This window comes from Octopus bimaculoides, chromosome 15 (assembly GCF_046866305.1).
Source record: "Octopus bimaculoides isolate indiv1 chromosome 15, ASM4686630v1, whole genome shotgun sequence".
NCBI lineage: Eukaryota > Metazoa > Mollusca > Cephalopoda > Octopoda > Octopodidae > Octopus > Octopus bimaculoides.
This window is the reverse complement of record NC_142942.1, coordinates 26,943,735-26,960,381: the sequence shown is the minus strand read 5'-3', so window position 1 is coordinate 26,960,381 and position 16,647 is coordinate 26,943,735. Positions and strand designations below refer to the sequence as shown.

At 32.2% G+C, this 16,647-nt stretch overlaps 1 protein-coding gene and 1 pseudogene across 3 annotated transcripts in view; one reads left to right on the top strand and one right to left on the bottom strand.

Annotated features, from left to right (window-relative positions):
* Positions 1-16,647, bottom strand: part of LOC106881644 (SPRY domain-containing protein 3) — a 360,055-nt gene that overhangs the window by 177,537 nt on the left and 165,871 nt on the right. The gene's annotated exons all lie outside the window — the stretch shown is intronic.
* On the top strand, positions 2,056-3,949 carry LOC149132451 (protein ZBED8L-like; annotated as a pseudogene).

Below are 16,647 nucleotides of genomic sequence, written 5' to 3'. Positions count from 1 at the left end.
GACAATACTGAATTTTCTCTTAAAATGAGGATGGTAGCAGCCCTTGTCTTTATACCTCCTGAATATATTTAGGCACCTTTTGAAGAGCTTTATGATATTATGCCAGAAGAGACTTTGCCAGTTTTGGATTACTTCGAAGATACTTATATCAGCAGGTCATGTCAATGAGGACGCCAAGAACCAACATTTAGCATATCTCTTTGGAATAAGCATGCAAGAACAAACACTGAACAATTCTGTCAAAGGAAGGCACCGGTGCTTTGTATCATTTGCCGGGTGCTCCCATCCAGATGACTGGATGGGAGTATTTTAGGATGAGAATTTTATGAGTATCTTAGGATAAGAAGTTAACTTTCAAACTGTTCCAATGACTCAGATTATTGCTGGTATCGGTACTGAACCACCAAGAAAGAAATATAAGGATGCAGCATCATGAATTTTATCAGTTGTGCAAAAATACCAAGAAACAACATATTTAGATTTTCTTAGAGGCATTGCATTTAATTTAGCATTTTAAATAAATGTTTGGCATTTTCATATGATGTTTCTCACCTATTATTATCTATTCCTAAATTTTACACAAAAATATCAACTAATATTTAAAATTTTTTAATAAAATTTCACTTTCTTAAAATATTTTTATTGTAAAGAATGAATAATATCCTGGGGGATTTTGTCCTAATACCCACAAATTTAGTGGAGAACAAAATTTGATGCTTGTGTGCATAATTATTCAACCACTGGGCTACATAGAAACAACTCGTGTCCCCTCTACCACTTGGCAGATTAAATTTTAAAAGCCTTGATTGTTTGGGACTATCACCAGACATGATCTCTCTCAACCATGTCAACCTTAATTTACAGCACAAACAAATATTACCACATGATATTAATGCACAAATGTAGCAGGGAACCTACAAAAATTTCTAAGGCTAATCATGTGATCATCCTCTATGACACTTGACAGATTATATTCAGAGATCCTTGATTGTTTGGGACTGTTACTAGACATGTTCATTCAACCATAACAGCAAACATATTGTCACGTGACATTGCAGAATGGACATAGTGGGGAACTTACAAAAAATTTTAAACCTAATCATGCAATCACCCTCAGCCAAGAAAATCATTCAGAACAGATACTAATTTGAGTCATGTCCTCTCTATAAAAACAAGAGAATTTTTGGACTGCAATCAGAAGCAAGACAGTTGCAGCATAGCTGTATATCTCAACTTTTGAAAATCAGAGAAATCTGTGAAACCAGTTAAGATTTTGAAAATTCAAAAATAAAAAATCTGAACAAATCCCAATGTATTTTCAACTTTTTTTTATCTATACACACACACACAAGTATATATCACAGCATACACAAACACAAAAATTATATACACACATATACCTTCATGAATATATATATGTATATATATGCACACAAACATATACACTACATATATACATACCTATACCTACACGCATATATATACTTACACACACATATATATACACATACATATACATACATACACACACATATATATATACACACATCCATACATATGTGGCTGTGTGGATAGGTGTAAATGTGACTGTGCGGTAAAAAGCTTGCTTCCCAGCTACATGGTTTGAAAGTTCAGGCACACTGCATGACATCTTGGGCAAGTGTCTTCTACTATAGCTTTGGGCCAACCAAAGCCTTGTGAGTGGATTTGGTAGATAGAAACTGAAAGAAGCTTGTATGTGTGTGTATTTGTGCCCATGTTTGTCCCCTAACTACTGCCTGATAACAAGTGTTAGTGTGTTTACATCCCCGTAACATCATGGTTCAACAAAAGAGATTGATAGAATAATTACCAGGTTTAAAAAAATAAGTACTGGGGTTGATACATTTGGCTAAAAATTCTTCAAGGCGGTGCCCCAGCATGGCTACAGTCTAATGACTGAAGCAAGTAATAAATAAAAGATATACATATATATACACACAAACCTTATGTACATACTCGCATATACACAGCATACACATTGATATATAAATAATACTAATAGCTGTTACAGTTATGGTTAGTAAGGTAAATTATAAATTACAGTAATAGCTTTATTGTGAAATTTTGAAGTATTGAAATGATGCTGTATTTTTTATGTATGTATCAGATAAATGCTTCTTTGTGCTTGTTAATACAATTATTTTTGAAATTTAATGTCTCCATACTTTCCAGTAAACATAAATTGTAGAATTTACTACCTGGTTTATAGGAAGTAGCATTTTTAATAATATATGAAGAGAGTGTGTAATTTATATTTTTACCTTTTAACTCCCAAATAAGAGTGACCAAGCATGTATTGTTAGTTTTTTTCTTTTATATTTGAAATAAATGCGGTTATAACACCTTAGTTCAGGCGTCAGCAACCTATAGCATGCGTGTGATGTATGGCATGCGGACCAATTCACAATGGCACACATGCCTCTTGGCAAAAAATAAACGTAAATTAACTATATTTCAGGAAGCGACATCATCATAATTAAATTACATCGTTACATGTCTTTTTTTATGATCCATCTATTCTAACCTAAACTATCTGAAGTTAGCTGTATTTGGTAGTAATACATTTCCTTAAAAATATAGTACTACTGAACACAAATAATTTTGATGATACCAAATTATGTTAGCACAATTAACTTGTTGTTTGTAAGCTGACACTGAAAGCATTTATATGTACTTTATTACTTAAGCAAGGAGTTAGAGTTGTAAATCCCTATTTTTTTAAACTAGTTGTATATTTAGCAGTGTAGATCATATGTTAAAATTAGTTAACCACCTTACAGCAGCGAGTGTAAATAAAGACACCCTTAAAAATGGGCTCCTACTTTGCAGGTCATCTATAAGTAGATTCTTTTAAAATTATTATCTCATTTTGATGCCAGTTTTATATTAAATGGAAAGAAAAAGTAGTAGTAAGAAGGGTTTTCAAAGACAAACAAACATGAAAAGTCAAAAATTATACTTATTTTCTTTGGTTTCAATTTCTTTAAGTCAAGTTGTCTGATTTTTTTAGTGTATTTCTTTTTCTCTGTTTATTCTTACCATATATTTTAATCTAATTATTTTTATTATTACAAAAATTTATTCATTAAATTTATTTCATTTAAAAAAAAAATTAATTTTACTATTTATTTTATTCTAATTATTTTCATTTAGTTATTTTTATTTTTACTTGTAGAATCTGGTTTAAGGGTTTATACACCTGTTAATATCAATTATTATCAATACACAGTACCCCAAGATGTTTGACGTTTGTTCATTTCAAGATTTCTGGAGAACTGAGTACAACAGAATGATTGATCTGTGTGTGCATTCTGCTGTGAATTTGTTGTATGTCATACATCAAGTGTACAAAGACACTATCAAATTAAACCCCAGACTACATTTAAAAACTCTGATGAGAAAAGTGACAGCATAAAAAAGTGCTGTTTCTAATTACAAAAAAGCACTTTTTGTTCAAATGCTTGGAACTAAAAATAAAGCCAACAAATGTAGTTACATAATTGCTCAATGTATAGCTGAGAAAGGTAAACCTTTTACAGATGGAGAATTTATCAAAAAAGCTTTTCTGAGAAGTGCTAGAATTTTGTTCAGTGATTTACCAAATGCTGAAACAATACTGTCTTGAATTCAAGAAATACCAGCTTCTGCAAGATCAACTGAGAGATGTATAACAGATATAGCGGAAAACAGAACGACAAAGCAAAAAGTTGGATTACAAAAAGCTGCTGAATTCAATGTCACTATCAATGAAAGTACTGATGTGAATGACATGGTGCACCTAGCAATTGTTGCAAGATATTGTGACAATGATCGTATTTATGAAGAACTATGTTGCTTGATTCCTCTTACTAATACAACTACAGGACAGGACATTCTGACTGCATTTGTAAATTATTTCGAAAATTAAGTCAATTAATATAAATAAAATATTTTGTATTACCATTGCTAGTGCATGATTTGTTAAGGTTCTTGAAAATCATATTGGATGCAATGTGATGAGTTTTAATTGCATTATACATAAGGAAAATATAGTTGCAAAAATTTTGTCACAAAGCTTGAGTTCTGTCATGGAGATTTGTTAAAATAGTTAACTTTATAGTCTCTCGTTCTTCACTGACTCACAGACAATTTAAGTCCCTTCTGCAAGAATTTGACAGTAAATATGCAGACCTCCCACTACACAGCAATGTCTGTTGGCTTAGTCAGGGTTATGTTTTGAAGAAATCAAAATATTTTTTGAAGAGAAACATTTCCCAGAATTGAACAATGAGGACTGGTTATTTAAACTGATGTTTCTAACTGACATAAGCAAACACTTCAATGATTTAAATTTGCATTTACAAAGGAGCGATCAAACAGTACTTGAATCTTTTTGAATATTGGAAAGGATATACTTAGCAATACTTACAAATACCTATCCAAATGTAAAAGTTTATTCAAATCAATTTAATGTTAATAAAAATGAACTTCAAAAATATATTGCAACGTTGAAAGAAGAATTTTCCAAGTGAGGTAAAGATTTCGAAACTTACGCTCCTATATTTTCTATTCTCGTCAAACCTGACTTGATTGATTTGAAAAGGAGCCCATTTGATCTATCACTTTATGAGTGGATGCACATCAATAGTTTTGAAATGGAAATGATTGAATTAACAACATCAGAATTGTGGAAAACAACATTTGTGGAATTACGAAAAACTCTTCAAAGAAGCTGCTTGGAGAAGTCTGTTGCTATCTTCAATTGCTGGATGTTGTTGCCTGATAGATTCAATTCTTTGAAAAAAATCTCATGTGCTCTGCTTTCAGTCTTTGGCTCAACATGTGCATGCGAACAAATTTTTTTACATATAAAATTTGTTTTGAATTCACAAAGAAGTTGTCTGACAATTCAACAATCGGAAGCTTGCTAAAACATTCGGAAGCTAAAAGTCACAAATTATGCACCTGATATTGAGAAATTAAACAAAAATGTACAGGGACAAGGTTCTCATTAATTTATAGAAATTAAATGTAACTGTTGTATATAACTTGTTTATAATTTGAAAATTTTTTTAAATTAATTTTTAGAATAAAATTATATTTGTCTCCATGCAATTTGAATTATTAAAGGATTAATAAAATAGATTTCTGCTATAGCGAGTTTCAAAAGTATAAACTCTACAAATAAAAGTAGTAATATGAGGCTGGCATGTGCAATGCTTTTGGAAGCTAAGTTTGGCACTCCATTATCAAAAGGTTGCCGACACCTGCCTTAGTTTAAATTTTTGTAGATGTGGTACCTATATATTGGTTTGTTCTTTGGTGAGTATGGACAGTTTTCCAGAAGACATTTACTATTTAAAGGACATGACAATTTTATTTAAAAATTACATAACTCATTGCATTTGGTCTTATGTTATTGCTGATGAAATTATGATTATATGATTATTAAGATAATTATTGTTATTATTTTTGTTATCATTATCATAATTATTGTCATGGTTATAATGGTATTATTATAACCACTACAGCTACTACTATTACTGGTGGTAGCAGCAGCAGCAGTGGTAGTAGTAGTAGTAGTAGTAGTAGCAGTAGTGGTAGTGGTAGTAGTAGTATGATTAGAAGTTATATTGATATTATTTTGATTATTGTTATCATTATTAGGATTATATTTATACTTAATGTTATTAAGGTTTTATAATTTAAAGATACAATATCATCTAAGTTAGGCACTGTGGAATAGGAGAATCTTATTATGTGTTTCTTGAATACTTTGTGGTATTTATTAGAAATGTTTTTCTAATAATTGAAAAAAATAGAAAAGGTATTTTAGTAGATACATGACTACTAAATGGAACATTGTATCATATGACTTTTCTGTGAAATGATTTATGAGATTTGTGATATCTATTATTTTTCTTAACAAAATATTTATTAGTAGGGCTATTATAATAATTATTAATATTATTACATTTATATATATTATTATCAACTTTATTATTTTTATATCCACTCAGGAAAGAGCTGAATTATAGTAGTTAGTATGACAGGAAAAATATCTTTGTTAACCGAAATTTTAGAAATATATTATGAAATGCTATTTAGAATTGAATTTATTATTGTACATGGATGATTTGATTTTTTGTATATGCACTGAAGACCTTTGTGACATGGTATATACAGGGTGTGTAAGATATTTGAGGACAGATTTATGTTTATAAAAAAAACATATATAATAACAGATAATAACTTTATTTATCAAAAAATGCTAAGAGGATAAAAATAAACCTTCTTTTCTATAATGTTATTCAATAAAGTCACCATCACGGTGGTGCACCAGCATGACCGCAGCCACTTGGCTGAAACACATAAATAAATAAAATCAGCTTCAACAGCTGCTTCTGTATGAGCTCTAAATCATCTACATGCTCGCATCAAGTGGTCCTGGTTCATTTTGGATATTACTCTGACTATAGCAGCTTTCATAGAACCTTTGGTGTTATAGATATGTTCATTGACCACTCTCGCAACAATGCTCCAATGGATTGAGATCTGGGGTATTAAGAGGCCAAATGTTAGGGGTTATATGATCAAGAAAATCTTCAGCCATCCATTCCTGTGTTACTAGAGCTATGTGTGATAGTGCAGAGTCTTACTGAAACATATATTGCCTTCCATTGCATACACTGTCTATACAGGGCTTAACAATTATTTCCAGGACCTCAATGTAAGCAGCAGAGTTAACTCTAAGGCCTTGTGGAAAGAAGAAAGGAGGCATCACATGTCCTTCATTGCTGACAACTCCTAAAACCATGACGGTTGCAGGAAATTTTGTATGCATAACACTTGGAACTTCAGAAGGGTTTGCACATAACCATCTGTCATTTCTTCTGTTAACTTTTTGGTCTTGGTTGAAAGTTTTCTCGTTTGAGAAAAACCAAATCAAATCTTCTTCTACTGGATTTTTCAGCTTGTTTAAGAGCATTTTAGATCTGATGTGGTGATTTTCTGTTGCTTTTTCTGACAAATTGACCTTTCCTCATCATATAAGACTTATATCTGACGTCTTCATGGACAACATTTCTGACTGTTTCTTCTGACACATGGAGATCTTTTGCAATTGACCTCATGGACTTTCAGGGATTGTAATCAATGGTCTGTTGAATTTGCTGGATAAATTCAGGTGTTCTGATGATTTCCGAGTGTTTAGAATGCGTTTTATGCTTTGATACTGGTGATACATTTCCATTTTCAGTCTCTAGCTCTTTACAAACTTCGTAGATCAAAGATCTGGCAACTTTTAAATCTCAAGATATTTCTATGCTCAGGCTTTATAACCACAGTAACAGTATGCCTGTTCATTTCTTGAGTAAGCTGAGGTTCTGCCATTATCATTTTCCAAAACAAAGATTATACAGAGTTAGCAAAAAATGAAGCAATAAACCCAAAAAGGTATGTCCTCAAATACCTTACACACCTTGTATAAACTGATGTTTAAATCAAAAGAGACATCTAAGAAATTAACTGCTTTATTATTTGATCCCACAATAACTGAAAGCCTAAAATTTTTTTAAAATTTAATAATTCTTTTTTGTTACATTCAATTTCTACATTACTGTATTTGGGTCATTCCATGTGAAATCAACGCAGGTGCTGAAGGTGACCAAAACTGATTTCTTTCAAATTTTGCATGCTAAATGGCCTTCATATGTAACCTTTAAATATGAAATATTTTTTACCTGACTCTAAGTTATGACCATTTGAAATTTTCAAAAAAGTGACATTTTTTCGGTTACTCAATAACTTTGTGAAGTCTTTATCTTAGCTACTATTTGAGCTAGAAAGCTCAACTTTTTTTTTTTTAAGCATTTAAATGGATCTACAGCTTTTGTTTAGTGAATTTTTTCCTTACAATAAAAATATAAAAGTTGACCTCTAATTTGACCTTTGATCTTTTATAGGTCGAAAGACCTGGTTATCGATGTTTTTGAAATTTTGTCCAAATATTGCCCAACTTAGTTACAACTCATATACAAAACTTCATACTGGGATATCAGTGGGAACTGTAGTTATAAGGTTTTCTATAAACTATGGTTCATGTTATACAGCCTAATTAAATTACTAGATTCTTTTTTTTTTTCAAATAAGATATATATGACCATATTAGTTAATTCCTGGTTCATGTTATACAGCTTAATTAAATTACTTAATTCTTATTTTCTTTCAGATTAGATATATATGACCATTTTAGTTAATTCCTGGTTAGAGATGGATGTAAAAGAAAAATTTTTAGCTAAGCAAGAAAAGTGTTGTGACCCATTTAAAAAGCATAAAGCACCTGTGAGAAAGAACAATAATGCAGATTTTGCAATAAAATATCCTAAAACAAGCCTATTTCATGGACAAAAAATATGTGACTCATGCAGAAAAAACTTTGCCCACATCTCAAATTGAACCATCATCAGAAGATACAAGAGATGATACATCAATTACCACTGAAATGACTTCATCATTGACAGATGTTTTTGTAGAAGAAAATTCAGAATTAGAGATCCTCAGCAATGATCTCTCTGAAATTGGAGAATCTCCAATAAATACCTTCATGTATGCTGAGAAAAAAAGAAAAAAAATTGAAAATGCTTTTGCTCAAAAGATGCAAATCATTTCACCTAGAACAGAAGTTGGTGAAAGTGAAATAATCAAATAAAAATTTACAATAACAGAAAAAAGATCAGAAAAATTGCAAATTTTAGCAATTCTGCTAAAAAGCTGGTCTCTGAGAAAAATCCGAAAGGAATTCAATGTTCCTGATTACATGGCTAGATAAGCTAAAAGGCTGGTCAATGAGCAAGGGATTTCATCACATCTTAGCCATAGAAAAAGCACATTTTCTCAAGAAACTGCCAATTGTGTTTCTCAGTTTTATAATAATGAAGTAAGCAGAGTTATGCCAGGAAAAAAAGATTACAAATCAGTAAAAAAAAGATGGCAAAAGTATCCAATTGTTTAAGCCAAAAAATCTTGAAATCAAAATTAGATTCTCAAAATTTGCAGAGCTAAGGAAAAAAGAATGCATACTTGCAAGTATTGCATTCGTCAGAATATCAAACTAATGATTTTTGGTGTGAAACTATCTGATTTAACCAGGGATATGAAGTTTCACTTGATTGATTATAAACAATGTTTGGAATCAATAACTTGCAACCCAACAACAAACAACTGCTACATGTGCAACTGTTCAAATTGTAATTCTTTTCTAGAAGAGCATGATAAATTCATAAATGAAATGTTTAATGTGAATATGATTAATTAAGTACAGTCTAAGCAATGGATAAAAACAGATAGAACAATTCTAGAAAATATATCAAAATCAAAAGATGCTTTTGTTGAAATTTTCTGTCAGAAGCTTAAAGCACTTAAAGTACATAATTTCATTGCAAAGGAACAATCTAAATTTTGTACTTCAAGAAAAGAATCATTAAGTGAAGGAGAAATTTTAGTCTTGGCAGATATTTAAGGGAATTATTCATTCATCTTGCGAGATGCTATACAAGGATTTCATTGGAACAATGCCCAAGCCACTATCGATCCGTTTGTCTGTTATTATAAACAAAACAACGATGTGACTAACATCAATGTTATATCCAATGGCAGTAGTCCATCTCTTCCAAAAAAAGCTGATAGATTTTCTTTGGAGCAACTATCTATTTTCAGAGGGTGCTGCTTCACAATATAAAAATTGGAAGAATTTCATAAATTTATGCTACCATTCTATAGATTTCCAAACAAATGCAGAGTGGCACTTCTTTGCTACTTCTCATGACAAGGGACCTTGTGATAGTTTAGGAGGTACAATTGAATAAATAGCAGCTTGGGCAGGTTTACAACACCCTTTCAATGAATAAACCTTGACTCCAAGACAACTTTATGATTATGGTCAGCAAAACATTCCTGGGATTAATTTCATCTACTCCTCAAATAATGAAATGTAGAATGAGGAAAATCTATTGAGAGAGAGATTTAGAAATGCAAGGACAATTCCAGGATTCCAGGGACATAAAAGTTGCGATATCTACAATAGATAATTATAATAAAATTAGAATCTCCATGCAAGATATTAAATTTGAGGACACAAAAGGGTTTGTAACTGCAATTTATGATGGCGAGTGGTGGTTAGCCTGTGTTCTAGAAACATACCCAGGAACTATGTAAGTAAAACTCACCTTCCTTGAACCTAAAGAACTCTCATCATTATTTCAGTATCCTAGAAAGTCAGATGTTTTAAGTGGATTATTTAGACATCCTTTCTAAATTTGACCCCAGAACCACTACACAAAGAACATAGACTTCGACAGAAAAAGAAATGAAAAATGTATCACAATAATTTCAAGAAAATTGTCTCATTAACAAGTACCAAATCATTTAAAGCAAGGCAAGGGCAGGAGGTTGGGACATGTGGTTTCATCTGCTAAGCTATCAGGAGTGGCCCCTGAGGTGAAGGGGATGCCAACAATTAAGTGCTGGTAGTGGCATTGCCACCATTGACCATAGAAAAGCTGAAAAATAGTTATAATTAAAGTAGACATTATTATTGAAATAATAAAAATGCTTATTTTGATTATCAGCACTCTATTTTCTCCTTCAAGCTCAAATTGTTTTGCTTAGTACGCCATTTTTGATAATTTGTCACTACTTTTCACAATAATTATATTTATTAAACATACTTCCCATTGAGAATCCAGTATGAATTTTTAATCGATAACCTATAAAAGGTCAACGGTCAAATTTGAGGTTAACTTTGCCTTTCGTCCTTTCAGGGTCGATAAATTAATTATCAGTTGTGTACTGGGGGTCAATCTAATCAACTAGCCCCCTCCCCACAAAAAATTCAGGCCTAGAAAAGTATATTGTGTCAGTTACAGAATGTAGAAAGTAATGTAACACCAATGACTAAATAATCCAACCAAAATATCTCAGTTACACAAACGTAAACGGAATTACTATTTAACCTTAAAATACATCATACATATTCAAAGAACCTTATTGGTTTAGTGTTAAGGAACGTTTTCTGGTATTCTTTTATTCTTTCGTTTCAGTCAAAGAAATTGACCCCTGGACTTATTCCTTGTAAGCTTGGTGCTTATTCTATCAGTCTCTTCTGCTTAACAGCTAAATTACAGGGATGCAAATGCACCAACATTGGTTGCCAAGCAATGATGGTGGTCGGACAAACACTGACACAAACACACACACATACATACATATATACATACATACATGTATGTATATGTATATATATATATATATATATATATATATATATATATATATGACGGGCATGGAGGTAGTGGTGATGCTGGCTGGTGCAATGTTGTGGCTTGCTGGTATGTCAAGAGAGATCCAGTGGGCCCCTAACTGGTTCCCTGATCTTAAAGGTGTAATGTGGATGTGTAATGATAGAGCGGCTGGTGTGGTAGTGATGCTAGCTGGTGCGATGGTCTTCCTCACTGTACTTCATGGCAGACAATATTTTGTGTGTATGTTGCACCACGTTTTTGGCCTTGTCTGCTATCCCGATTACTTTGATATTGTTCATAGCTCATGACCTTGAAAATGCGACATAATTGGCCATGAGAAAATACTGGTTGAGGCAAATGTATTCAAACTTTTTCAAATGTTTGCCCTTGAGCCTTATTAATTGTCATTGAATATGCAAGTTGAAGTGGAAACTTAAGTCAGTTTAGCGTGAATGAAATATTTGCATCACTTGGGCTAAGTTTAATGCTGGTAATTAGAACTGTGCAATCTCTGTTGGAGCCTGTTACCAATGATGCCTCTACACAATGTTCATGAAGTCTTTGCACTTTCATGCGAGTTCCACTACATAATCCTTGACTGATTGAAAGATTTCTTAGTAGCATTACAATAGCCCCTACTTTTAGGTTGAGGTGATGAGGAGGCATACCCAATGGAGTGAGTGAGTTTATGAATTCAAATGGATAGTTCTGAACCTCCTCTTCATTATTGCAGGACATTGAATCTGTGCTTAAGTATGTTTTAAGTGCCTCTGGTGTAATATTAAGAACTTTTTCCTTTATTGCAAAACAGAATTTTTAGGAGATAAAATTACTCGTTTTTTCATTTCTTCTGGCGTGCAGTTGTTGAAAATTTCTGGGTACAAATGTACAAATTGAAATGCAAAAGAATGAAATAATAAATGGATTTATGAATGAAAGTTTGGTAATTGCATTTATTTCCACCACACGACACTTATTGCAAACATGTTTTAACTAACCTATACTATACATACACACAAATACATTCATATATCGAGTAGTAGCTGTAATTCAAAGGGGCCAGCCTTGCCATATTCTGTGTGAGACTGAATCTCCCTGAGAACTACGTTAATGTTATGCATGTCTGTGGAGTATTCAGTCAATTGTGAGTTAATTTTATCCTCGTGTGGTAATGAAAAGTGAAACTGACAGCCAATATTTGATGTGTCTGTGTATTTATGAACTTTTCTTTGGATTTATGTATCTACTACTGTCTCTCACTTTCTCTCTCAATTCCTTTGTGTCACTCTTCTCCTGCTTTTGATTTAACAATGTATAAATGTATCTATGTATCTACTTCTCTTGCAATGTGATAAACATTTAAAAACAAAATGAACACTGTCACCACTCTGTCTCTTTTACTCTCTCTCTTTCTCTCTCACTCATTCTTTCTTTCTCTCTTACGTCCTCTCTGAAACATTTAAAAACACAAAACGAATGCCGTCACCACTCTCTCCCACTTTTTCTCTTACTTCCTCTCTGTCCTCCTCTCTGTCCTCCTCTCTCTCGCTTTGCCACTTCAAAGAAGTATGACGCACACGACAGGTACGTACAAAAACAAAAAGTTAGCATGTTAATATTATTTGATAAAAAATTGTGTGGGTACACAAATTTTTACCTAGTATCTTAAAAGAAGTAGGATTTTCCCTGTTTAAAATTTATTGGTCCATGTTAAGGAAGGTTGCCCAATACAAACATAGATCATACTGAAACTCACTGAGATGTCCATTATGTCTGAGTAGGTAAGTTTTTATCCTTTTCCAGAATCAACATGCATTAAATCACAAACCAGAGCTACTAGGCTTTTTCAATTATGCTTCAAGGTACCTTATAATAGCTTATTTGAAGTTTACCATGTATCTCCACTTTTATCATGCACTTCCCCATTTTATAAAAAGAACAAAAGGAAAACATTGACTTTTTATTACACACTATCTCCCTCTTTACTTTAAACAGTCCTTTTTTATACTTCGTGCATGGTTTTTTCCATCTGTCTTATATATGTATATTTTAAGCTCATGTCCAGAAATAATTTTTTTAACATCGTTATTTTACTAACATTGTGTATTTCTGAAGGTCTTGCAAGTTCTATTCATTTTATTCCATTTCATCTTATTTTATTTTTTACACTCTGTTTTGCATGCTAGTTATGACTTTCGTTTTTTATAAAATTATATTTTTTATAAAATTAGAATATTAAACCTAAAAACCTTTCAATGGCCACCTATCTCACTGAGCAATCTATAATACTTATATTTTAATTATTCATAATTCCCAATTACTTTTGTTCATCTCTGTATACAAATTGTTTTTCTCACTTTGTCATTTTCTTGTTTGCATATGCTTAACAAACTTGTTTATTTCTATGAGTGTATATACATATTTTGTGTATATGTATGGGCATACTTTATGTGTTAATATGAATGTCATCATCATCATCATCATCGTTTAACGTCCGCTTTCCATGCTAGCATGGGTTGGACGACTTGACTGAGGACTGGTAAACCAGATGGCTACACCAGGCTCCAATCTGATTTGGCAGAGTTTCTACAGCTGGATGCCCTTCCTAACGCCAACCACTCCGAGAGTGTAGTGGGTGTTGTGCATATATACAGGTATGTATGTATATATGTTTCCATATATGTATGTGTACTTAATGTGTATTAATAAGTATGCACAAATATGTATTTTTGCGAATATATTTCCTTATACTTTTCTACTTGCACTTTCTATTGTGTGTCTGTGTTTGTACATTATTCTCCTAAGCTTTCAATCTTTCACCTCTGTTCCTATTAACAATACATGATATTTGTTATAACAGGGTTTATGTCTTATAACATTAACTAGCCACTTTATACCTGCATTAATATATCCTATATTATTTATTTTTGTCCTTTTCTCCCTGTTTTCTCTTCCTCTTTCCTTTCCTTTCCTTACTTTAATTCTTCTTTTCCCAACTCACCCTTTTTGTCTTCAGCTTTTTTACTTCATTTCTCTCACTATTATTGTCATCATTTCTTCTCTTTTCTTTTTCTTTTATTTGTGGTTTTATGTATTTTTTGTATACTTGTTTACTTATTTAATTTCTCATGTCTAGCTTTTATTTTAATCTTTCATTATAATTTCAACTTTTAAATACCTACCTTTGCAATCCTGTTTCCTATTCCTTTTAATATATGCTAGGTTAGTTAAGAATAAGGATAAGCAGTTGGGGAGTTCTATCGTTTCCTTTCCACTCATCTTTGGGTGGGATATTGAGTTACCTAGTACCTTTTAAATTTCTTAAAGGTTTTGGCATGTTTGTGTAAGCACCTTAAATGCCTGTTCCAGCCTACTATTAAGTAATTTGTGACTCAATGTAAAGATGTGGTACATTTCTTCTATACATAACTCATATTTATTTCTCCCTGTTCTATACAGTTTAGTTGTACTAATTATCTTCCACTCAGTGGTAAAGCTAAGGTTCCTATCTTTAAGGAACCAGATAAGTCCACTTAAGCTCATGTTGCTCATTTTATTTCTATCTCTAAATGAATTAAAATTATTTGCTAGTCTTTTTTGAAATTCAGTGAGCTGGCCCTATATAGAAGTATGTCCTTCCCTCAGATATGATCTTGCATCAATACACTAGGTTCTTCATCAAACATCTAGTGTTTAAGGGGCATATTTTATCCTTAGCACAATTACATAGACCTAATTCCCTGTTCTTATTATCTATTGTGTTGTAGTTCCTATACACACACATGTTGAATATGTGCATATGTATGCTCACCATCAAACCTTTTATATGTTCATACATGCATACTATAACAGATTATAGCTTTGTTTATATTAAAAAATGGGCATGCATAAAGTAAAATGAGCGAGTATGTGTGTGTATATACTTTTGTGTATAATATATAATATATATATCTATATAACTTCTTTTTTTTTTGGTGTAATTGTTAATACATATCAGCTGTGTTTAATCAAACACATCTTCGTAAATTACATATTCACTAACTAAATATAATCTACTTTAAATTATATTTTAAAAATATTTTCAGTTATGAAAACAACAATTATAATCATTGAGTATGTCTCTTTGATGTATGTGTGCGTATATATATATATATATATATATATATATATATATATATAGGGTCATCCCATAAATAATGTGACTTTTTTATACTTCTTTTATATTTCAAAATTAAGATAAACAAAGTTCCTTTTTAATTTAAAATATACTCTCCTTCATTTTCTATAATGCTCTTCGATCTATCTGGTAGGCTTGCAAGGCTCCTCTTCCAAAATTCACTTGTCTGTGATGAAAAATACTCCTCCAGTACTTTATTTACTTTATTCACAATTGACGGATATTTCTCCTCATCTTGTTTGTTGTTAACACAACGTTTTGGCTGATATACCCTCCAGCCTTAATCAGGTGTCTTGGGGAAATTTCGAAACTGGGTTCTCATTCCAAAGGTATTTTTTTTTCCGATGTTGTTATTATTATTATTATTATTATTCAGGTCACTGCCTGGAATTGAACTTGGAACCTTGGGGTTAGTAGCCCGTGCTCTTAACCCCAAGATTCCGAATTCAATTCCAGGCAGTGACCTGAACAACAACAACAACAACATCGAAAAATACCTTAGGAATGAGAACCCAGGTTCGAAATTTCCCCAAGACACCTGATGAAGGCTGGAGGGTATATCAGCCAAAATACTGTGTTAACAGCAAACAAGATGAGGACAAATATTCGTCAATTGTAAATAATGTACATAATTCCTCATCTCTTAAATATAGAACCATATCCTCCAGTACTGTTCTGACCTCGTCTACAGAATTCATATTTTTTCTGTCCAAATTATTTTGAAGACTGTGGAATAAATGATAATCAGATGGGGCAATGTCTGGTGAATATGGTGGGAGGGGCATCATCTTCCGTTCAAACTGTTCTAGCCTTTAGAATGTCATCCTCACTGTATGTGGTTGAGCATTATCCTGATGGAAGAATACTTTTTGTCTTGAAATCAAAGATAGTTGTTTTTCTTCTAGCGCTGGCTTAAGCCACTCAAGCTGCTTGCAGTGGATCTCCTTTGTTATCGTTTGGTTTGGGTTTAAAAGTTCAAAGTGGACTAAACCTTTCATATTCCACCAAACAGATAACAACACCATACATGGGTGAAGACCTTCTTTAGCCTGGGTTGCTGGTATTTCTCCTTTCCCTACCCACTGTCTTTTCTACATATTGAGCAGGGTCATTTCCCTGAGAAAGGATCTGTGATTGGTCTGTTTTCCT